Genomic DNA, 25,450 nt, shown 5'->3' on the forward strand with positions numbered 1-25,450 from the left:
TATTAATAGAGTGGGTCTGAAATTATTTTTTCCTGACAGAATTCATCAAAGTCAGGGAATCTGTCACAAGAGGATAATGGCATTGATATTCCAGGGCTGGAGCGGATCATCGATGACTTGAGGATAAAGATTGCAGCACTGGAAATCCAGCATGCATCTCTGGAGATGGAGGTCCACTCTAAGGAGAGTGGGGATAGGGACAATACTGTGGACTTAGGGGGTGTCAACCACAAATGGAAGAAGAGGATGGAGGTTTCCGTACAGACATCACCTGTGAAGGAGGACTTTAGATTTGAAGTGCCTTTCAAGGGAGGGTCAATCCCCTTCTCAGCCTCTGTCCCACTGATCTCCTCCTCCTCCCTCCCCAACCCTGGCTTTGTCTGTATCTACCAACAGCAGCAGCAGAGTGTTACCCAGCCACCACCTCCCCCCACCCCAGATATACCCCTCCTCTTCTTCCTCCTCCCCCTCACCCTCTACCTCAGCTCTCTGGAGGGCCACCACCACCCCCACCCCCTCTCTCTGGTTGGGCTGGTCCTCCTCCTCCACCCCTTCCTCCTCCTTTACCTGGTATGGGCAGACCCTGTCCCCCACCTCCACCCCCTCCCCTGCAGAGCTTTGGACCTCCACCCCCTCTACCAGGTATGGGCCCCCCTCCTCTGCCCACAACCCCCAGCAGTGGCCCTCCATCTAACCCATGCTTTGGCCCTCCTCCCCCTCCCGGAGGTTTCATGGCCTCCATGGCCCAGGAGGCTGGCCCCCAGAAGGCCCCCATCGAGCCCCCATGCCCATGAAGCCTCTCTACTGGACCAGGATCCAGCTGCATTCTAAAAAGTAATTACTAGTCCACTTTAGTCCAATTACTTTAGATATCCACTGAGTGTACGAAATATTACATTTCCAAACATTACATTTGCCTTCAGAATAGCCTCAATTCGTCAGGGAATGGCATTCCACAGAGTTGCTGGCTCATGTTGACTCTAATGCTTCCCACAGTTGTGTCAAGTTGACTGGATGTCCTTTGGGTGGTGGGCCATTCTTGATACACACGGGAAAATGCTAAGCGTCAAAAACCCAGCAACGTTGCAGTTCTTGACACAAACCGGTGCGCCTAGCACCTACTACCATAGCCCATTCAAAGGCACTTAAATCATTTGTCTTTCCTATTCACCCTCTGAATGGCACAGATATAGTACACAATCCATGTCTCAATTGTCTCAAGGCTTAAAAATCCTTCTTTAACCTGTCTCCTCCCCTTCATTTACACTGATTGAAGTGGATTTAACAAGTGACATCAATAAGGGATCATAGCTTTCACCTGGATTCACCTAGTCAAGGAAAGAGGTGTTCTTAATGTTTTGTACACCCAGTGTATATGTTTATCCATAGCTACCTGTTTAGCTTTATGAGAAAACCATCAACATAACTCATGAATGAGAATGCAAAAAATAGAGATGGATCATTGACATTTATGGAGGCTTTCCTTACCAAACTATATAAGGGGTTTTCTGCTGAAGATAAAGATCAGCCATGTTATAGAGATGGGAACCCAGTGTAAAATGAGAGAAAATGTGGGAAAAGAGTGTGATGAGATGGTGTTTGAGTTGAAACGGGTGTTGTGATGTGCTTTGGTACTGATGTACTTGGTCCGACTTCACACATAAAGATGTCATGCATGCTATAATACTGTAGTATTGTGACATGTCAGAAAATAAGTCCACCTTATAATAACCAGTGGACATAGTGGTGGGTTTATATGAAGTTATTGGAAATGTAATGTACTGTACAGTAGTTGTCTGAAGAGGTACTGTGGTACTGCTCTCTGCATTCTGGGGCTCGGTAAAGCACAACATGTCAGACATTTTGAATTGTAAGTTTGAGGTACGCTCTTAGAAAAAAGGGTTCCAAAATGATTATTTGGCTGTCCCCATTGGAGAACCCATTTTGGTTCCAGGTAGAACCATTTTGGGTTCCATGTAGAACCCTCTGTGGAAAGGGTTTTATATGGAAGCCAAAACTGTTCATCCTAGAACCAAAAGTGTTCTACCACGAAACCAAACAGGGTTCTTCAAAGGGTTATCTTATGGGGACAGCCGAAGAACCCTTTCAGGTTCTAGATAGCACCTTTTCTTCTAACAGTCCATACATCAACAGGATAAAGATCCAATTATAGAGATGTAATGCAGATCTTTCTGTCTTCTACTTGAGGGATGCAAGTGGTTCTCTGGTCTGGGTGAAGATCAAGGAGCCATCAGTGGATTTTGATGAGTTTGTCGAGTTATTCTCCAAAAGTGCTATGAAGGAGAAGAAGAAGCCAATATCAGACACCATCACCAAGTCCAAGGCCAAACAGTTACTGTACATTGTGTGTGCTTGCGTTTGTCTGTCTGTCTACCCTTGCCTGTCTTTAGTCCCATCCCTGTCTCTGTCTCTTGCTGTCCCTCTCTCCGTCACTCTAATCCCTTGCCTGTGAATGACATGAGGAAGTGATGAACTGTAGCCAGACAGTGATTATGTGGTGTGAGGTCTGCCTCCCGCTGGCTTCCAGGCCCAGTGAGGTGCAGAGCCAGTGAGTGGCGTGTGGCGAATAAACCCACACTGATGACTGGGAGACACTGTTGCAGGCCAGTCTGTCATGTGGTTCCTCCCCTGAGACTGCTGCTCTGTGGCTCTGACCCAATAGTCTTACATAGCTTCCCATCCTAAGTTTCTACTGTCCTTTTCTGTCAGCCACTGATCAAAAAGAATTTGATAGATTTAAGTACCATGGTAAAGCACCAGCCGAGCACTTCAGCTCTAAGTGGTCACAGAAGAAGGGAGGATATAAACGAGGGGTTAGTAGAGTATTGGGACAGAGCCTTGTGTGTGCTCTTCCCTCTAGAGGGACTACCTCTGTGTATTCAGAGGTATAAAGACAAACTTGAATGAACGATAAAGAGTAGAACCCCATGCTGATTCACGTTTCATACTCTCTGTCAGAGCTGCAGTAAAGAAAACACACTATATATACACTGCTCAAAAAAATAAAGGGAACACTAAAATAACACATCCTACATCTGAATGAATGAAATAATCTTATTAAATACTTTTTTCTTTACATAGTTGAATGTGCTGACAACAAAATCACACAAAAATAATCAATGGAAATCCAATTTATCAACGCATGGAGGTCTGGATTTGGAGTCACACTCAAAATTAAAGTGGAAAACCACACTACAGGCTGATCTAACTTTGATGTAATGTCCTTAAAACAAGTCAAAATGAGGCTCAGTAGTGTGTGTGGCCTCCACGTGACTGTATGACCTCCCTACAATGCCTGGGCATGCTCCTGATGAGGTGGCGGATGGTCTCCTGAGGGATCTACTCCCAGACCTGGACTAAAGCATCTGCCAACTCCTGGACAGTCTGTGGTGCAACGTGGCGTTGGTGGATGGAGCGAGACATGATGTCCCAGATGTGCTCAATTGGATTCAGGTCTGGGGCACGGGTGGGCCAGTCCATAGCATCAATGCCTTCCTCTTGCAGGAACTGCTGACACACTCCAGCCACATGAGGTCTAGCATTGTCTTGCATTAGGAGGAACCCAGGGCCAACCGCACCAGCATATGGTCTCACAAGGGGTCTGAGGATCTCATCTCGGTACCTAATGGCAGTCAGGCTACCTCTGGCGAGCACATGGAGGGCTGTGCGGCCCCCCAAAGAAATGCCACCCCACACCATGACTGACCCACCGCCAAACCGGTCATGCTGGAGGATGTTGCAGGCAGCAGAACGTTCTCCACGGCGTCTCCAGGCTGTCACGTCTGTCACATGTGCTCAGTGTGACCCTGCTTTCGTCTGTGAAGAGCACAGGGCGCCAGTGGCGAATTTGTCAATGTTGGTGTTCTCTGGCAAATGCCAAACGTCCTGCACGGTGTTGGGCTGTAAGCACAACCCCCACCTGTGGACGTCGGGCCCTCATTCCACCCTCATGGAGTCTGTTTCTGACCGTTTGAGCAGACACATGCACATTTGTGGCCTGCTGGAGGTCATTTTGCAGGGCTCTGGCAGTGCTCCTCCTTGCACAAAGGCAGAGGTAGCGGTCCTGCTGCTGGGTTGTTGCCCTCCTACGGCCTCCTCCACATCTCCTGATGTACTGGCCTGTCTCCTGGTAGCGCCTCCATGCTCTGAACACTACGCTGACAGACACAGCAAACCTTCTTGCCACAGCTCGCATTGATGTGCCATCCTGGATGAGCTGCACTACCTGAGCCACTTGTATGGGTTGTAGACTCCGTCTCATGTTACCACTACAGTGAAAGCACCGCCAGCATTCAAAAGTGACCAACACATCAGCCAGGAAGCATAGGAACTGAGAAGTGGTCTGTGGTTACCACCTGCAGAACCACTCCTTTATTGGGGGTGTCTTGCTAATTGCCTATAATTTCCACCTGTTGTCTATACCATTTGCACAACAGCATGTGAAATTTATTGTCAATCAGTGTTGCTTCCTAACAGGACAGTTTGATTTCACAGAAGTGTGATTGACTTGGAGTTGCATTGTGTTGTTTAAGTGTACCCTTTATTTTTTTGAGCAGTTTACAAAGAACACCTACTCATTCAAGGGTTTTCTTTATTTGTACTATTTTCTACATTGTTGAATAATAGTGAAAACCTCAAAACTATGAAATAACACATATGAAATCATGTAGTAACCAGAAATGTGTTAAACAAATTAAAATATATTTTATATTTGAGATTCTTCAAATAGCCACCCTTTGCCTTGATGACAACTTTTCACACTCTTGGCATTCTCTCAACCAGCTTCACCTGCAATGCTTTTCCAACAGCTTTGAAGGAGTTCCCACATATGCTGAGCACTTGTTGGCTGCTTTTCCTACACTCTGCGGTCTGACTCATCCCAAACCATCTCAATTTGGTTGAGGTCGGGGAATTGTGGAGGCCAAGTCATCTGATGCAGCACTCCACCACTCCCTCTTTTTGGTAAAATAGCCTTTATACAGCCTGGAGGTGTGTTGCATCATTGTCCAATTGAAAAACAAATTACAGTCCCACTAAGCCCAAACCAGATGGGATGGCATATCGCAGCAGAATGCTGTGGTAGCCATGCTGGTTAATAATGTCTTGAATTCCAAATAAATCACAGACAGTGTCGCCAGCAAAGCATCCCCACACCATAAAACCTCCTCCTCCATGCTTTACGGTGGGAAATACACATGCGGAGATCATCCATTCATCCACATCACATCTCACAAAGACACGGCGGTTGGAACCAAAAATCTCCAATTTGGACTCCAGAACAAAGGACAAATTTCTATCGGTCTAATGTACATTGCTCGTGTTTCTTGGCCCAAACAAGTCTCTTATTTTTATTGGTGTCCTTCAGTAGTGGTTTCTTTGCAACAATTCGACCACGAAGGCCTGATTCACAGTCTCCTCTGAAAAGTTGATGTTAAGACATATCTGTTACTTGAACTCTGTGAAGCATTTATTTGGGCTGCAATTTCTGATGTGCAGTTAACTCTAATGAACTTATCCTCTGAATCAGAAGTAACTCTGGGTCTTCCATTGCTGTGGCGGTCCTTAGAGCCAGTTTCATCATAGCACTTGATGGATTTTGCGAATGAAGAAACGTTCAAAGTTCTTGATATTTTCCAGATTGACTGACCTTCATGTCTTAAAGTGATGATGGACTGTCATTTCTCTTTGCTTATTTGAGCTGTTTTTGCCATAATATGGACTTGGTCTTTTACCAAATTGGGCTATCTTCTGTATACCCCCTTACCTTGTCACAACACAACTGATTGGCTCAAACGCATTAAGAAGGAAAGAAACTCCACAAATTAACTTTTAACCTCTCTGGCGCATGTGGGACGAATTCGTCCCACCTACGTAACAGCCACTTCAATCCAGTGGCGCGATTTTTGAATCGTTTGAAATACTATTACTTCAATTTCTCAAACATATGACTATTTTACAGCTATTTAAAGACAAGAATCTCGTTAATCTAACCACACTGTCCGATTTCAAAAAGGCTTTACAACGAAAGCAAAACATTAGATTATGTCAGGAGAGTACCCAGCCAGAAATAATCAGACACCCATTTTTCAAGCTAGCATATCATGTCACATAAACCCAAACCACAGCTAAATGCAGCACTAACCTTTTATGATCTTCATCAGATGACACACCTAGGACATTATGTTATACAATACATGCATGTCTGTTCAATCAAGTTCATATTTATATCAAAAACCAGCTTTTTACATTAGCATGTGACGTTCAGAAAAAGCATACCCCCTGCAAACTTCCGGGGAATTTACTAACAGTTTGCTAAATTACTCACGATAAACGTTCACAAAAAGCATAGCAATTATTTTAAGAATTATAGATACATTACTCCTCTATGCACTCGATATGTCCGATTTTAAAATAGCTTTTCGGATGAAGCACATTTTGCAATAATCTAAGTACATAGCCCGGCATCACAGGGCTAGCTATTTAGACACCCACCCAGGTCAGCCTCCACCAAAATCACATTTCCTATAAGAAAAATGTTCTTACCTTGCTTGTTCTTCGTCAGAATACACTGCCAGGACTTCTACTTCAATAACAAATGTAGGTTTGGTCCCAAATAATCCATCGTTATATCCAAACAGCGACGTTTTGTTCGTGAGTTCTAGACACTATCAGAATGCTACATCACGGTCTCGCGCATGGCGCATTGGCGTGACAAAAAATGTCTACATTTTATAATTTTTATGCCATTTATCTCGTAGAAAAGCGATAATATTCCGACCGGGAATCTGCAATGAGCCTAAACAGCCGAATTAAATTTCTCCACGGGGGCGAATCGTGCACGCGCCTCATTCAATGGTCCTCTGATCCGCCACTTACCAAAGGCGATAATGTGTTTCAGCCTGAGGCTGCCTCGTCAACCTTCAGGTTTTTCGCGGGTTCTGAGAGCCTATTGGAGCCCTGGGAATTGTCACGTTACAGCTAAGATCCTTACTTTTCAATAAACAGATGCAAGACGCACGACTCCTTGTCAGACAGGCCACTTCCTGCATGAAACCTTGTCAGGTTTTTGCCTGCCATAGGAGTTCTGTTATACTCACAGACACCATTCAAACAGTTTTAGAAACTTTAGGGTGTTTTCTATCCAAACCTGAACAATAATATGCATATTCTAGCTTCTGAGTTGGTGTAGGAGGCAGTTAAAAATGGGCACATATTTTTTCCAAAATTCTCAATACTGCCCCCTAGCCCAAACAGGTTAACGAGACACACCTGTTAATTGAAAATGCATTCCAGTTGACTACCTCATGAAGCTGGTTGAGAGAATGCCAAGAGTGTGCAAAGCTGTCATCAAGGCAAAGTGGCTACTTTTGATTTGTTTTACACGTTTTTGGTTGCTACATGATTCCATATGTGTTATTTCGTAGTTTTGATGTCTTCACTATTATTCTACAATGTGAAAACAGTAAAGATAAAGAACAACTCTTGAATGAGTAGGTGTTCTAAAACTTTTGACCGGTAGTGCATGTGTACACCCATTCAAATTATTTTAGCCACACCCGTTGCTGACAGGTGTATAAAATCAAGCACACAGCCATTCAATCTCCATAGACAATCATTGGCAGTAGGAGGGCCTTACTGAAGAGCTCAGTGACTTTCAATGTGACACCGTCATAGGATGCCACTTTTCCAATAAGTCTGTTTGGAAAATTTCTGCTCAGCTTGAGTGTCCCCAGTCGACTGTAAGTGCTGTTATTGTGAAGTGGAATGTCTAGGAGCAACATTGGCTCAGCCATGAAGTGGTATGCCACACAAGCTCACAGAAAGGGACTGCCAAGTGCTGAAGCGCGTAACAATATTCCGTCCTCTGTTGCAACACTCACTATTGAGTTCCAAACTGCTTCTGGAAGCAACGTCAGCACAAGAACTGTTCGTTCTTGTGCTGACGGAGCTTCATCAAATGGGTTTCAAGCCTAAGATCACCATGCGCAACGCCAAACGTCAGCTGGAGTGGTGTAAAGTCACCGCCATTGGACTCTGGAGCAGTGGAAACATGTTCTCTGGAGTGATGAATCACGCTTCACCATCTGGCAGTCCAATGGACAAATTTGAGTTTGGCGGAAGCCAGGGGAACGCTACCTGCCCGTATGCATAGTGCCAACTGTAAAGTTTGGTGGAGGAGGAATAAGGGTCTGGTGCTGGTTTTTCATGGTTCGGGCTAGGCCCCTTAGTTCCAGTGAATGGTAATCTTAACACAGCATACAATGACATTCTAGATGATTCTGTCCTTCTAACTTTGTGGCAACAGCTTGGGGAAGGCCCTTTCCTGTTTCAGCATGACAATGCCTCCGTGCACAAAGCGATGTCCACACAATCAATCAATCAATGAAATGTATTTATAAAGCCCTTCTTACATCAGCTGATGTCACAAAGTGCTGTACAGAAACCCAGCTTAAAACCCAAAACAGCAAGCATTGCAGGTGTAGAAGCACGGTGGCTAGGAAAAACTCCCTAGAAAGGCCAAAACCTAGGAAGAAACCTAGAGAGGAACCAGGCTATGAGGGGTGGCCAGTCCTCTTCTGGCTGTGCCGGGTGGAGATTAAAACAGAACATGGCCAAGATGTTCAAATGTTCATAGATGACTAGCAGGGTCAAATAATAATAATCACAGTGGTTGTAGAGGGTGCAACAGGTCAGCACCTCAGGAGTAAATTGGCCAATTGGCCTTTCATAGCCAATCATTCAGAGGTACTCTACTGCTCCTGCTGTCTCTAGAGAGTTTAAAACAGCAGGTCTGGGAAAGGTAGCACGACCGGTGAACAGGTCAGGGTTCCATAGCCACAGGCAGAACTGTTGAAACTGAAGCAGCAGCAAGACCAGGTGGCTCGGGGACAGCAAGGAGTCAGAAGGCCAGGTAGTCCTGAAGGCATGTTCCTAGGGCTCAGGTTCTCCGAAAGAAAGAAAGAAAGAAAGAAAGAAAGAAAGAAAGAAAGAAAGAAAGAAAGAAAGAAAGAAAGAATTAGAGAGCATACTTAAATTCACACAGGACACCGGATAGACAGGAGAAATACTCCAAATATAACAGACTGACCCTAGCCCCCCGACACAAACTATTGCAGCATAAATACTGGAGGCTGAGACAGGAGGGGTCGGAAGATACAGAAATAGTTTGTCAAGATTGTTGTGGAAGAGCTTGACTGGCCTGCACAGAGCCCTGATCTTAACCCCATCGAACACCTTTGGGATGAATTGGAACGCCTATTGCCTAATCGCCCAACATCAGTGCCCAACCTCACCGATGCTCTTGTGGCTGAATAGAAGCAAGTCCCAACAGCAATGTTCTAACATCTAGTGGGAAGCCTTCCCAGAGGAGTGGAGGCTGTTATAGAAGCAAAGAGGGGACCAACTCCATATTAATGCCCAAGATTTTGGAATTAGATGTTCGACGAGCAGGTGTCCACATACTTTGGTCATATGGGTGGATTCAATCAACCAACCGACCATACAACATTCATCACTTTGATATGAACAATCATTTATGGTAATAATGTGATAACATTTGTAAAGCATTTGTATGCATTACTCGAAAATGCTAAACCTGTCTCTTACAGTATATCTTCTCATGTCCCAGATTGTACTGGATAAACAGCATGTCTTGTTCAACATATGCGTTGTTATCATCTTCCTGCCCTTTCAGACCTTCTCCCTTTGTTGTGGGTGAATATGTGCCTACATATCAGAGTGGACTGGCGACTTTACACTTTATTAGCCCACTTTGTTATGCTTAATGTTAGATGTGAAACTGTAGAGAAAGAATACTGTACTCAGGCCTTAAGTTTTAGTTGCATTATCAGAAGTCTGTTTCTCTTCTGCCTCTGAGTACTTTTTCACATTAACAAATGTTGTTTTGTTATAATTTATTCTCTTGTATGGTCTAATGGAGACCAAATTTGCCCTCTGGCATGTTATGCAGAGCTTTGTGGGTTTCGTAGAAATCGGTGTTGACCAACAATGAAAACACCGTATTATTGGAATGATTGACTCATGACATAAATAAAATATCAAAAGATGTAAATAAAGATCTTTTTAAACCAGGGATTCAAATTCTGCACGTGGTTTGTATGAAAACTGAAATCCTTTTTATTTTTACTATTATCAATCGAACCATATTCACGTACAGTGGGGGAAAAAAGTATTTGATCCCCTGCTGATTTTGTACGTTTGCCCACTGACAAAGAAAGGATCAGTCTATAATTTTAATGGTAGGTTTATTTGAACAGTGAGAGGCAGAATAACAACAAAAATATCCAGAAAAACCCATGTCAGAAATGTTATAAATTGATTTGCATTTTAATGAGGGAAATAAGTATTTGACCCCCTCTCAATCAGAAAGATTTCTGGCTCCCAGGTGCTTTTATACAGGTAACGAGCTGAGATTAGGAGCACACTCTTAAAGGGAGTGCTCCTAACCGCAGCTTGTTACCTGTAAAAAAGACACCTGTCCACAGAAGCAATCAATCAATCAGATTCCAAACTCTCCACCATTGCCAAGACCAAAGAGCTCTCCAAGGATGTCAGGGACAAGATTGTAGACCTACACAAGGCTGGAATGGGCTACAAGACCATCGCCAAGCAGCTTGGTGAGAAGGTGACAACATTTGGTGCGATTATTCACAAATGGAAGAAACACAAAAGAACTGTCAATATCCCTCGGCCTGGGGTTCCATGCAAGATCTCACCTCGTGGGGTGGCAATGATCATGAGAACGGTGAAGAATCAGCCCAGAACAACACGGGAGGATCTTGTCAATGATCTCAAGGCAGCTGGGACCATAGTCACCAAGATAACAATTGGTAACACACTATGCCGTGAAGGACTGAAATCCTGCAGCGCCCGCAAGGTCCCCCTGCTCAAGAATACATATACATGCCCGTCTCAAGTTTGCCAATGAACATCTGAATGACTCAGAGGACAACTGGTGAAAGTGTTGTGGTCAGATGAGACCAAAATAGAGCTCTTTGGCATCAACTCAACTCGCCGTGTTTGGAGGAGGAGGAATTCTGCCTATGACCCCAAGAACACCATCTCCACCGTCAAACATGGAGGTGGAAACATTATGCTTTGGGGGTGTTTTTCTGCTAAGGGGACAGGACAACTTCACCGCATCAAAGGGACGATGGACGGGGCCATGTACTTCCCTCAGCCAGGGCATTGAAAATGGGCCGTGGATGGGTATTCCAGCATGACAATGACCCAAAACACACAGCCAAGGCAACAAAGGAGTGGCTCAAGAAGAAGCACATTAAGGTCTTGGATTGGCCTAGCCAGTCTCCAGACCTTAATCCAATAGAAAATCTGTGGAGGGAGCTGAAGGTTCGAGTTGCCAAATGTCAGCCTCGAAACCTTAATGACTTGGAGAAGATCTGCAAAGAGGAGTGGGACAAAATCCCTCCTGAGATGTGTGCAAACCTGGTGGCCAACTACAAGAAACGTCTGACCTCTCTGATTGCCAACAGGGGTTTTGCCACCAAGTACTAAGTCATGTTATGCAGAGGGGTCAAATACTTATTTCCCTCATTAAAATGCAAATAATTTTATAACATTTTTGACATGTGTTTTTCTGGATTTTTTTGTTGTTATTCTGTCTCTCACTGTTCAAATAAACCTACTATTAAAATTATAGACTGATCATTTCTTTGTAAGTGGGCAAACGTACAAAATCAGCTGGGGATCCAAGTACTTTTTTCCCCCACTGTAAGGAAAACGTTTTTGAATGGTCAATTTACTGTAAATTAATAAAACAGTTTATGATTAAAGTGTTATTATATTCTCCAGGGGAAGTTATTCTGTAGATCCTGTAAAAATTATATACAATGTGATATAATGAACTTCACTATGAACTCATCAGACAATATTATCTGCAGTGTAGTACCACCATTATGCACCTATAATTGCTCATGCTGTGTGTCTTTTAGCATTGAAATTAAATTATGTTATGTCCACAGTGTGTTTGGAAACTATTTAGCTAAATATATAGGCAGGAGTTCAGTGATGTAACTGACTCCATGTTCAATTATTTATTTTTTTATCTCCACTGTGGGTTGTGTGATCTGGAGCACATCAAAGTGGTATGCCTGAGGCTGGGGTTTACTATCTACACTCACCACACAACCTTATTACCCAGCAGTCACTCTGCATACGCAGCCTGACTGTGGTCACAGGGAGAATCTACTGTAAACCATACAGGTGTACTATCTTAATTGAATCACTCTGTTGTCACAGACAATTGTCCTGAACAGCAGGAAATGCACACTTGTAGTGTATTCTAGGTTATAAAGGCGTCTAAAGTTTGTAATTTCCAATTTAAAATGTCAGACTTGATTTGTCCTAAATAAAAATCAACCCCTAAAAAAATTTCAATGAATTATAATCCACATATTAATTCAGATGCACATGTCCTGTTGCGGCAGGATTATTTTCATGTTGTGATAAACTGGTCAAATTAAGATCGAACATCTGTACTGTACATGATACTGTCCATGGCTGTTGGGTGTTGGTTTATTAATATATATTTAAATATATATTGAAACTTCATCAGCAGTTGTAAATGTATGTATGATTTACTTGGCACAATATAGTGACATATAGTAAAAGTGAGTGATGATGGATAATTATTGTACAAGATAAACAATATTTAGAGACTCCACAATTTTAAGCAGTTAACTTAAGATATTTGTGATCTGTCAATCTATTCTCACATTGTTGTTGTGACATTTGACTTTTAAATACTCAAATGTCTTGCCATTGATACCCAACCTGCAATTTGTGGTTTGTGTAAAACGTAATTTGATGAACAGCTAATCACAGAAAAAAGAGCACAATGAACGTATACTACTGTATATTTAGTGGGAAATATTTGTGAAATGCTTTCCTACTTATCTCCATATGAACTGCATTATCAGCGTGACGGGTTCAAGTGATAAATAAGTCGAGATGTCTCTAAGATCTACAAATTCTAGATCCCCTCATCGAAAATATGATATATGTGGAGAACTGAACTAGAAGGGAAAATTGACAATCATTAATTCGACTAGACAAGTTTATAATTTGCATAATATTTGTGGGATAAGTGGCAACAAATCATTTCCAATAAAATGAAAAGATAAAGGGAGATAGAGATTCAGTTTTGGCCTGTTTTGGACTTATTCTAAAGCTTGATCCTCTTTCCCTTCTCTGTTCTCTCTCTTTGCTCTCTATTCTCTCTCTCTCTCAGGTGGTGAAGCTGTTGAACACTGTTGAACAGAACGTGGGGATCCTCATGTCCAGCATCCACTTGAACATGAAGGACATCCAGAATGGTGAGTGGTGATGCTCCACCTCAACCCACCTCACTCAACACAGCATCGTGAAATCATTGCAAGCAGTTTTGCCCAGGTAGTTTCCGCAACTCAAGTTTCTCGGACAATGCATTGACCTCTCCACACTATATATATATATATATATATATATATATTATTGTTTTTAAATGTTTTACTCCTTTTTCTACCCAATTAGTTGTTACAGTGTTGTCCCATCACTGCAACTCCCATACGGACTCGGGATAGCCGAAGGTCAAGAGCCGTGCGTCCTCCGAAACATGACCCCGCCAAGCAGCACTGCTTTACTTCTTGACACACTGCTCGCTTAACCTCTCTGGGCCTAGTCAACAGCCAGTGGAATTGCGTTGCACAAAATACAAATACCTCAAAAATGCTATAACTTCAATTTCTCAAACATATGACTATTTTACATCATTTTAAAGATAAGACTCTCGTTAATCTAACCACGTTGTCCGATTTCAAAAAGGCTTTACAGCGAAAGCAAAACATTAGATTATGTCAGGAGAGTACCCTGCCAAAAATAATCACACAGCCATTTTCAAAGCAAGCATATATGTCACAAAAACCAAAACCACAGCTAAATGCAGCACTAACCTTTGATGATCTTCATCAGATGACACTCCTAGGACATTATGTTATACAATACATGCATGTTTTGTTCAATCAAGTTCATATTTATATCAAAAAACAGATTTGTACATTAGCATGTGATGTTCAGAACTAGCATACCCACCGAAAACTTCCGGTGAATTTACTAAATTACTCATGATAAACGTTGACAAAATACATAACAATTATTTTAAGAATTATATACAGAACTCCTTTATACAAACGCTATGTCAGATTTTAAAATAGCTTTTCGGCGAAAACACATTTTGCAATATTCTGAGTACATAGCTCGGCCATCACAGGCTAGCTAATTTGACACCCACCAAGTTTGGGACAACCTAAACTCAGAATTACTATTAGAAAAATTGGATTACCTTTGCTGTTCTTCGTCAGAATGCACTCCCAGGACTTCTACTTCAACAACAAATGTTGTTTTGGCTCCAAATAATCCATAGTTATATCCAAATACCTCCGTTTTGTTCATGCGTTCAGGTCACTATCCGAAGGGTAATGCGCGAGCGCATTTTGTGACAAAAAAATCAAAATATTCCATTACCGTACTTAGAAGCATGTCAAACGCTGTTTAAAATCAATTTTTATGCTATTTTTCTCGGAAAATAGCGATAATATTCCAACTGGACAACGTTGTATTCATTCAAAGACTGAAAGAAAAAAATGGAGAAGTCTCGTGAATGCGCATCTCCAGTCTCACATTCCCCAGGCAGGCCACTTACAAACTCTGCTGCTGTACTTTGCCCAGAGACAGGAGACACGTCATTCTGCTTTCTGAACGTGTTAGAGAGCCAATGGAAGCCTTAGAAAGTGTCACGTAACAGCACAGATGCTGTATTTTTGGTAGAGATGCCACAGAAGGACAACAAATTGTCAGACAGGGCACTTCCTGCATGGAATCTTCTCAGGTTTTGGCCTGCCATATGAGTTCTATTATACTCACAGACACCATTCAAACAGTTTTAGAAACTTCATAGTGTTGTCTATCCAAATCTACTAATTATATGCATATTCTCATTTCTGGGCAAGAGTAGTAACCAGTTTAAATCGGGTACGTTTTTATCTGGCCGTGAAAATACTGCCCCCTAGCCTCAACAGGTTAACCCAGAAGCCAGCCGCACCAATGTGTCGGAGGAAACACGGTACACCTGGCGACCATGTCAGTGTGCATTGAGCCCGGCCTGCCAAAACCTCCCCTAACCTGGACGACGCTGGGACAATTGAGTGCCGCCTCATGAGTCTCCCAGTCGCGACCGGCTGCGACACAGCATGGGATCGAACCTGGATCTGCTGTGATGCATTAGACCATTGCGCCACTCAGGAGGCCCCAACCTCTCTACATTTTTGATGCATATAGTGCATTAGGAAAGTATTCAGACCTGTTGACTTTTTCCATATTTTGTTATGTTACAGTCTTATTCAATCTACACACAATGCTCCAAAATTAACCCATTTTAGACATTTTTGCAAATGTACAGAAATATCTTATACAGTATACATACGTTTTTAGACCCTTTGCTCTGAGACTCAAAATTGAGCTCATGTGCATCCTGTTTCTACAACTTGATTGGAGTCCACCTGTGCTAAATTCAATTCATTGGACATGATTTGGAAAGGCACACACCTGTCTGTATAAGGTCCCACAGTTGACAGTGCATGTCAGAGCAAAAACCAAGCCATGAGGTCGAAGGAATTGTCCCTAGAGCTCCGAGACAGGATTGTGTCGAGGCACAGATCGGGGGAGGGTACCAAAACATTTCTGCAGCATTGAAGGTCCCCAAGAACACAGGGGCCTCCATCATTCTTAAATGGAGGAAGTTTGGAACCACCAACAAGGGCCTTGGTCAGGGAGGTGACCAAGAACCCGATGGTCACTCTGACAGAGCTCCAGAGTTCCTCTGTGAAGATGGGAGAACCTTCGAGAAGGACAACCATCTCTGCAGCATGCCACCAATTAGGCCTTTATGTAGAGTGGCCAGGTTGAAGCCACTCCTCAGTAAAAGGCACATGACAGCCCGCTTGGAGTTTGCAAAAAGGCAACTAAAGGACTCTCGGACCTTGAGAAACAAGATTCCCTGGTCTAATGAAACCAAGATGGAACTCTTTGGCCTGAATACCAAGCGTCATGTCTGGAGGAAACCTGGCACCATCTCTATGGTGAAGCATGGTGGTGGCAGCATCATGCTGTGGGGATGTTTTTCACCAGCAGGGACTGGGAGACTAGTCAAGATTGAGGGAAAGATCCTTGAGGAAAAACCTGCTCCAGAGTGCTCAGGACCTCAGAATGGGGTGAAGGTTCACCTTCCAACAGAACAACGATCCTAAGCGCACAGCCAAGACAATACTGGAGTGGCTTAGGTTCAAGTCTCTGAATGTTCTTGAGTGGCCCAGCCAGAGCCCGAACTTGAACCCGATCAAACATATCTGGAGAGACCTGAAAATAGCTGTGCAGCAATGCTCCAAATCCAACCTGACAGAGCTTGAGAGGATCTGCAGAGATTAATGGGAGAAACTCCCCAAATACAGGTGTGCCTGTATACCCAAGAAGACTCAACGCTGTAATCGCTGCCAAAGGTGCTTCAACAAAGTACTGAGTAAAGGGTCTGAATACTTATGTAAGTGTAATATTTCAGTTTTACATTTTTTATACATTTGCAAAAATGTATAAAATCTTGTTTTTGCTTTGTCATTACGGGGTATTGTGTGTAGATTGATGAGGGAATTTCTTTTAATTATCTAAAAAGTCAAGGGGTCTGAATACTTTCCGAATGCACTGTATGTGTTACAAGGTTATTATAGTAAACTTAAAATTAAATTAAAACGAAAACTAATCATGAAAAAACTATTTAATAAACTGAAATAAAATTATCAACAAACTTGTTGGAAAAAAAACAACTATACTGAAACTAAAATACAATAAAAACCATCATGTTTTATGTTTAGCAAACATTTTACGAGGTTTTCAAGTTATTATTTCTTATGGAGTTTTCAAACTCCTGAATCTGTCTGGTCACATTGAGATTGGGCGCGTTTGAGTTGTAAGCCTGACTATAGACGAAAGTCCAGGAGTGAAGTCGGTGGAGATGCAACTGTGACAGCCAAAATTCAGACACTGCTGTGGTTTTCAACAGCAAGACTCAGATCAACATGGCAGAGTTGGCATTGTCTATAAAAAAAATATTTCTCTCTGTCTCCAACCCCCATAACGCATACTCACAAACTGAAATATGTGTGTACATTGTATATGTGTACATTAGTGAGAGAGGGAGAAAGCCTCAAATATCACATTAGTTTCTATATATCCACATCGAATCCCAAATGGACCCCTAAGCCCTACTCCCTATCAACTTGTGGACATCTGAGAGGATTTGAATGGTATGAGCAACATGGTGAAACTTCCACATAGCCTATCAGGGGTCAAGGTGGACCTATTACCATATATCTTACACCTGTCAAATCCTCTTGGATCTCCACAAGTGCATAGGGTGTAGGGTTTAGGGGTCCATTTGGGATTGCTCTCCACTGTATACACGAATCGCGGCAAATATGGTTCCGGTTTCAGTCATATCTTTGATCACATTCCCATGGGTCAAACCAAAAAAATAATAATGATTTGTTGGCAATAGAATCTCCCACAATACAGGCCATGGCTGCAAGATGAAGTTGTTGATGAGCTTGACCGCTGATCATGTTATTTTTGTAAGTTCGTACAGTTGTGGTCGGAAGTTTACATACACCTTAGCCAAATACATTTAAACTCAGTTTCTCACAATTCCTGACATTTAATCCTAGTAAAAATTCCCTGTCTTAGGTCAGTTAGGATCACCACTTTTCTTAAGAATGTGAAATGTCAGAATAATAGTAGAGAATGATTTATTTCAGCTTTTATCAATACGTTCCCAGTGGGTCAGAAGTTTACATACACTCAACTAGTATTTGGTAGCATTGCCTTTAAATTGTTTAACTTGGGTCAAACATTTTGGGTAGACTTCCACTAGCATCCCACAATAAGTTGGGTGAATTTTGGCCCATTCCTCCTGACAGAACTGGTGTAACTGAGTCAGGTTTGTAGGGTTCCTTACTCGCACACGCTTTTTCTGTTCTGCCCACAAATTGTCTATGCAATTGAGGTCAAAGCTTTGTGATGGCCATTCCAATATCTTGACTTTGTTGTCCTTAAGCCATTTTGCCAGAACTTTGGAAGTATGCTTGGGGTCATTGTCCACTTGGAAGACCCATTTGCGACCAAGCTTTATCTTCCTGACTGATGTCTTGAGATGTTGCTTCAAAATATCAACATAATTTTCCTCCCTCATGATGCCATCTATTTTGTGAAGTTCACCAGTCTCTCCTGCAGCAAAGCACCCCCACAACATGATGCTGCCACCCCCGTGCTTCACGGTTGGGATGGTATTCTTCGGCATGCAAGCCTCCCCCTTTTTCCTGCAAACATAACGATGGTCATTATGGCCAAACAGTTCTATTTTTGTTTCATCAGACCGGTGGACATTTCTCCAGAAAGTATGATCTTTGTCCCCATGTGCAGTTGCAAACCGTAGTCGGTCTTTTTTATGGCGGTTTTGGAGCAGTGGCTTCTTCCTTGCTGAGCGGCCTTTCAGGTTATGTCAATATGGGACTCGTTTTACTGTGGATATACATACTTTTGTACCTGTTTCCTCCAGCATCTTCACAAGGATCTTTGGTGTTGTTCTGGGATTGATTTGCACTTTTCACCCCAAAGTACGTTAATCTCTAGGAGACGAAACGCGTCTCCTTCCTGAGTGGTATGACGGCTACGTGGTCCCATGGTGTTTATACTTGGGTATTATTGTTTGTACAGATGAACGTGGTACCTTCAGGCATTTGGAAATTTCTCCCAAGGATGAACCAGACTTGTGGAGGTCTACAAATTTTTTTCTGAGGTCTTGGCTGATTTATTTAGATTTTCCCATGATGTCAAGCAAAGAGCCACTGAGTTTGAAGGTAGGCCCTGAAATACATCCACAGGTACACCTCCAATTGACTCAAATTATGTCAATTAGCTTATCAGAAGCTTCTAAAGCCATGATATCATTTTCTGGAATATTCCAAGCTGTTTAAAGGCACAGTCAACTTAGTGTATGTAAACTTCTGACCCACTGGAATTGTAAAAAAGTTAATTATATGTGAAATAATCTATCTGTAAACAATTGTTGTAAAAATTATTTGTGTCATGCACAAAGTAGATGTCCTTACCGACTTGCCAAAACAGAGTTTGTTTACTAGAAATTTGTGGAGTGGTTGAAAAACGAGTTTTAATGACTCCAACCTAAGTGTATGTAAATTTCCGAATTCAACTGTAGGTGCAAGTTAGCCAATATTTATCCCCATAATGCAACACACCTTGAAAGGTAATGACCAATAATGGTCATCGACTTCACTATTTTTTTTGTGGTACTTTTTACCCCCAATTTAGTGATATCCAATTGGTAGTTACAGTCTCTCTTCGCTGCAACTACCGAAACACTACCCTGCCAAGCTGCACTGCTTCATGACACACTTCTCGCTTAACCCGGAAGCCGCACCAATGTGTCAGAGGAAACACTGTACAACTGTCGACAGGAGTCAGTGTGCATGCGCCCGCCCCGCCACAGGAGTCCCTAGAGCGCGATGGGACAAGGACAACCCGGCCGGCCAAACCCTCCCCTAACCCATATGACACTGAGCCAATTGTGCACAGCCTCGTGGGTCTCCAGGTCGCAGCCGGCTGCGGCACAGCCTGGGATTGAACTCAGGTCTGTAGTGACGTCTCTAGCTAGTGGGAGGCACTATTTGTCAAAAAATCATTAGGGAGCTTTTGGTTGATCCATGTGAACGTGACCGAAGACGTCTAAACAGGAACCGATTCTAAAGCTACAGGCAGAACAAAATGAAAGTGAAAAAAAACATTCAATCCCCACTTGTTCCGCTTATCTCACGTAGACAGATTTTTGGCGAGGATTTACCGCTTTGCCTCTTCCTCTCTGATTTAGCTCTCACACAGTCACACTGAGTATCTACGCATGTGCACTGGTGCGTTTCACGCTGCTACAACTTGGTAACTATGCACCAAAACAGCTGAGAAGTTTAGCCTTGAAGTTCAAAGTTGTTGAGGAAATTGACCCACTACTACTGTTTACTTTGTGCATCAGGGTAACAATTAAGTACATTACTGTCATTGTTTTGAAATAAAATTGGAAAAAGGTAAAGAAAATTGCTTCTTAGCAAAGTGAAATTTCTGAAGCAAGAATTTTGCTAAGACTGTCTGGGAGTGGTCTGAGTGGGGAGTGGAAAACAGAAAACTATGTGTTATTTGCAGAGATGTTTGGAACTTTCTTTTTATTATTGGTCACTTAGCTAATTTACCGCCTGGTGATGTCTCCTGACAGGCCAAAACTCCATTCCACCAAAACAGGTTGAAATTCCAGCTCTTACATTTTTATTTAACTAGGTAGGTCAGTTAAGAACAAATTCTTATGTTCAATGACGACCTACCCCGGCCAAACCCAGACGATGCTGGGCCAATTGTGCACCGCCCTATGGGACTCCCAATCACAGCCGGGATTTGAACCAGGGACTGTGATGACAACTTTTGCAATGAGAGGCAGTGCATTAAACTGCTGCGCCACTCGGGAACGCTCTTTTAGTGTGTAAATATATATAAAACTTATGTATTGCTGCCCCACCGTGGCAAGAAGGGACATCGCAAAAACTACACATCATAAATGTCTCCTAGCCTCCCACGCACAGGCTACATTCTGACCCTAACACTAAAACTGAAATGAAATAGAATTCTAAAACGAAATAGATTTTTTTAAATAAAACTTTTATTAAAATAACAACTAGTAAATCAGATCTGAAAATGAAGAAACTAAACTTAATGAAAAATAATAATAATCTTAAAATACATTTTAAAAAAAACTAATATTAAAGCACAAAACTATAAGCTTGATGTGTTACCCTCAAATGAGAGGCCTCATTATTGGGTTATCACTAGACTTTGAAGTATAAAGGATGTATGATTATCTTTGTCTCTGTGTTTCCATCTTTCATTTAGTTTACTGTATTCTCTTTTATCCTGCTCTCTCTCTCTGTCTTTCTCTAATCTATTGTCACTCTGCTCCTTAGTCTAAACGACCTTGTTAAAGCAGAACTACTCCAGACTTTAATGAGAATGGATTCTCCTCCTGTTATAGTCCTCTGATTGCCTCGCCATTCATCCCTCATCCGTGTGTCTAAACACTGCTTACAGGATCTACGCTGGGGACGGTCTGTCTATCGTATAAGTCCTCTCTATAGGCTTATCTCAACGGGAGAATGTGTTGAAATAAATTTAGAGGATGAAAAAATGCTTTCAGTGTAAACTTAAACGGCCAAAATCAAATAGAAACGATGTAGAAAAGATAATGAACCTATATATTTTTTTATAATAGCCTATCATCTTTTGTTGCGTTACAAAGTGGGTTTGAAATAGATTAAATAGTATTTTTTTGTCATTGATCTACACGAAATACTACATAGTGTCAAAGTGAAAAGAAAACTCAAAACACATTTTTACCATTTAATACGTTTTTTTTATTAAAAAGTAATTGCATAAGTATTCAGCCTCTTTGTTAAAGGGGTGAATTAGTTATTAGTTCAGAAGTAAAATTTGTCTTGACAAATTACATAAGTTATATAGACTCACTGTTGGAAATAATAGGGGTTGACATGACTACCCCTTCCTCTGTACCCATACATACAACATCTGTAAGGTACATCAGTCAAGTATTGAATTTCAAGCACAGAATCAACTACAAAGACCAGGGAGTTTTTCGAAAGCCTTATAAAGAAGGGCAGTGATTGGAAGATGGGTAACAATAAAACAATTGACATTGAGTATATTTCTAAGCATGGTCATGTTAATAATTAAACCACCCAGACGCATCAAAGGTGCAGTCGTCCTTCTCAACTGAGCTGCAGGACAGGAAGGAAACTGCTTAGGGATGTCACCATGAGGGCACTGGTCATTTTAAAACAGCTACAGAGTTCAATGGCTGTGATGGGAGAAAACTGAGGATGGATCAACAACATTGTGGTGACTCCACAATAATGACCTAAATGACAGAGTGAAAAGAACAATAAAAATACACAGAATCATTTTCCAAAACATGCATATGTATGCAACAAGGCACTAAACTAATACTGCACAAAATGAATAAACTTTTTGGCCTAAATGCAAAGCCTTACGTTTGGGAGAAATCCAACACAACATCTTATTCTCTTACCTAATTTAAATAATTACGGCGTTGTAACCGTCATCACTGACGGCTCGCTAGTCTATACTGGTGCCAAAATTTGACTGTAGGGTGTCAGCAAATATATACTGCTCAAAAAAATAAAGGGAACACTTAAACAACGCATCCTAGATCTGAATGAAAGAAATAATCTTATTAAATACTTTTTTCTTTACATAGTTGAATGTGCTGACAACAAAGTCACACAAAAATAATCAATGGAAATCCAATTTATCAACCCATGGAGGTCTGGATTTGGAGTCACACTCAAAATTCAAGTGGAAAACCACACTACAGGCTGATCCAACTTTGATGTAATGTCCTTAAAACAAGTCAAAATGAGGCTCAGTAGTGTGTGTGGCCTCCACGTGCCTGTATGACCTCCCTACAACGCCTGGGCATGCTCCTGATGAGGTGGCGGATGGTCTCCTGAGGGATCTCCTCCCAGACCTGGACTAAAGCATCCGCCAACTCCTGGACAGTCTGTGGTGCAACGTGGCGTTGGTGGATGGAGCGAGACATGATGTCCCAGATGTGCTCAATTGGATTCAGGTCTGGGGAAGGGGCGGGCCAGTCCATAGCATCAATGCCTTCCTCTTGCAGGAACTGCTGACACACTCCAGCCACATGAGGTCTAGCATTGTCTTGCATTAGGAAGAACCCAGGGCCAACCGCACCAGCATATGGTCTCACAAGGGGTCTGAGGATCTCATCTCGGTACCTAATGGCAGTCAGGCTACCTCTGGCGAGCACATGGAGGACTGTGCGGTCCCCCCAAAGAAATGCCACCCCACACCATGACTGACCCACCGCCAAACCGGTCATGCTGGAGGATGTTGCAGGCAGCAGAACGTTCTCCACGGTGTCTCCAGACTCTGTCACGTCTGTCACGTGCTCAGTGTGAACCTGCTTTCATCTGTGAAGAGCACAGGGCGCCAGTGGCGAATTTGCCAATCTTGGTGTTCTCTGGCAAATGCCAAACGTCCTGTACGGTGTTGGGCTGTAAGCACAACCCCCACCTGTGGACGTCGGGCCCTCATACCACTCTCATGGAGTCTGTTTCTGACCGTTTGAGCAGACACATGCACATTTGTGGCCTGCTGGAGGTCATTTTGCAGGGCTCTGGCAGTGCTTCTCCTGCTCCTCCTTGCACAAAGGCGGAGGTAGCGGTCCTGCTGCTGGGTTGTTGCCCTCCTACGGCCTCCTCCACGTCTCCTGATGTACTGGCCTGTCTCCTGGTAGCGCCTCCATGCTCTGGACACTACGCTGACAGACACAGCAAACCTTCTTGCCACAGCTCGCATTGATGTGCCATCCTGGATGAGCTGCACTACCTGAGCCACTTGTGTGGGTTGTAGACTCCGTCTCATGCTACCACTAGAGTGAAAGCCCACCAGCATTCATAAGTGACCCAAACATCAGCCAGGAAGCATAGGAACTGAGAAGTGGTCTGTGGTCCCCACCTGCAGAACCACTCCTTTATTGGGGGTGTCTTGCTAATTGCCTATAATTTCCACCTGTTGTCTATTCCATTTGCACAACAGCATGTGAAATTTATTGTCAATCAGTGTTGCTTCCGAAGTGGACAGTTTGATTTCACAGAAGTGTGGTTGACTTGGAGTTACATTGTGTTGTTTAAGTGTTCCCTTTAATTTTTTGAGCAGTGTATTTACGTGTTTCCCCTATTCATCTATGGCAAAGATACTTATGCTGTAGGTTTCCCCTAACTAGGTCTTGAGCCAGCATGGGAAAAAAGGTGGGGAAGGGTCGTTCAAAACTTAGATGTGTTAACACATCTGTCAGTGCTGCTGCGAACTACAACAGAAGAGATATGCCAAACTGATATACAGTATATATTTTTTATGAGGTATACCCAGACCTCACCCTGTCCAGTTTCAACTGAAATTACCTACAGTATCTTCATAAAACAGGGCGGATAATTCCATTTTAGCTAGCTAGATAAATTATACAGACAGCTTTTGTGTCACGCCCTGATCTGTTTCAGTTGTCGTTGTGCTTGTTTCCACCCCCCTCCAGGTGTCGCCCATCTTCCCCATTTATCCCCTGGGTATTTATACCTGTGTTTTCTGTCTGTCTGTGCCAGTTTGTCTTGTTTGTTCAAGTCAACCAGTGTTTTATCTCAGCTCCTGCTTTTCCCCAGTCTCACTTTTTCTCATCCTCCTGGTTTTACCCTGGCCTGTCCTGTCTCCGAGCCTGCCTGCCGTCCTGTGCTTTTGTCCCTTCTCTGGATTACCGACCTCTGCCTGACCTGACCCTGGGCCTGCCTGCCGTCCTGTACCATGTCCCCACTACTCTGGATTATCAACCCCTGCCTACCTTGACCTGTCATTTTCCTTGCCGTGTTGTTGCAATAAACATTGTTACTTCAACACAGTCTGCACTTGGGTCTTACCTGATAGTACGAAATGGACCTGACTGACCCAGCAGACTTGGAACACCTCCGCAACGCCGTCTCCTCCCAAGGAGCCCTCATTGGTAGTCACAAGGAGTTGCTTCGTGGTCTGATGGAAGGGTTCCAGGATGTGGCCGAACATCACGACCTAGCATTGGAAGCTTTGCGGGAGCAATTCAGTGGGTTGCCTACTAGGCAGCATACCACAACGGTAACCTCCCAGCCCCTCAGTAACCCGGCTGGTAGCAGCGCCGTCACCCGGTTTCCCAGGAAAGCCGCTTACCTCCCCCGGAGCGCTACAATGGAGATTTCAGAATCTGCCCGGCCTTTCTCTCCCAGTGCTCCCTTGTTTTCGAACTGCAGCCTTCTTCATTCCCCTTGGACCGCTAGAAGACAGCGTATATTATTACGCTGAGGTCCGGGAGGGCACTCGCGTGGGCCACGGCGGTGCAGGAGCAACAATCCACCGTCTGCCTTAGTCTGGAGGTATTCGTGGCGGAGGTGAGAAAAGTTTGAGGCTCCAGTGTCCGGGAGAGAGGCTGCCCGGAAGGACTCCCACAGTGTGGCAAACTATGCGTTGGATTTCCGCATGCTAGCAGCGAAGGGTGCCTGGAAACCGGAAGCGCTGTTCAAAGAATTCCTGCACGGATTATCAGAGGAGTAAAAGACAAGCTTGCAGCCCGGCAACTACCGATGGATCTCGACTCTCTCATCGCTTTACCCAT

The 25,450-nt window shown here is 43.2% G+C and overlaps 1 pseudogene; it reads left to right on the forward strand.

Annotated features, from left to right (window-relative positions):
• Window positions 1-572: 572 nt before the first annotated feature.
• Window positions 573-25,450, forward strand: part of LOC115152675 (formin-2-like) — a 45,793-nt pseudogene continuing 20,915 nt past the window's right edge.

Source organism: Salmo trutta, chromosome 18, assembly GCF_901001165.1.
Source record: "Salmo trutta chromosome 18, fSalTru1.1, whole genome shotgun sequence".
NCBI classification, from domain to species: domain Eukaryota; kingdom Metazoa; phylum Chordata; class Actinopteri; order Salmoniformes; family Salmonidae; genus Salmo; species Salmo trutta.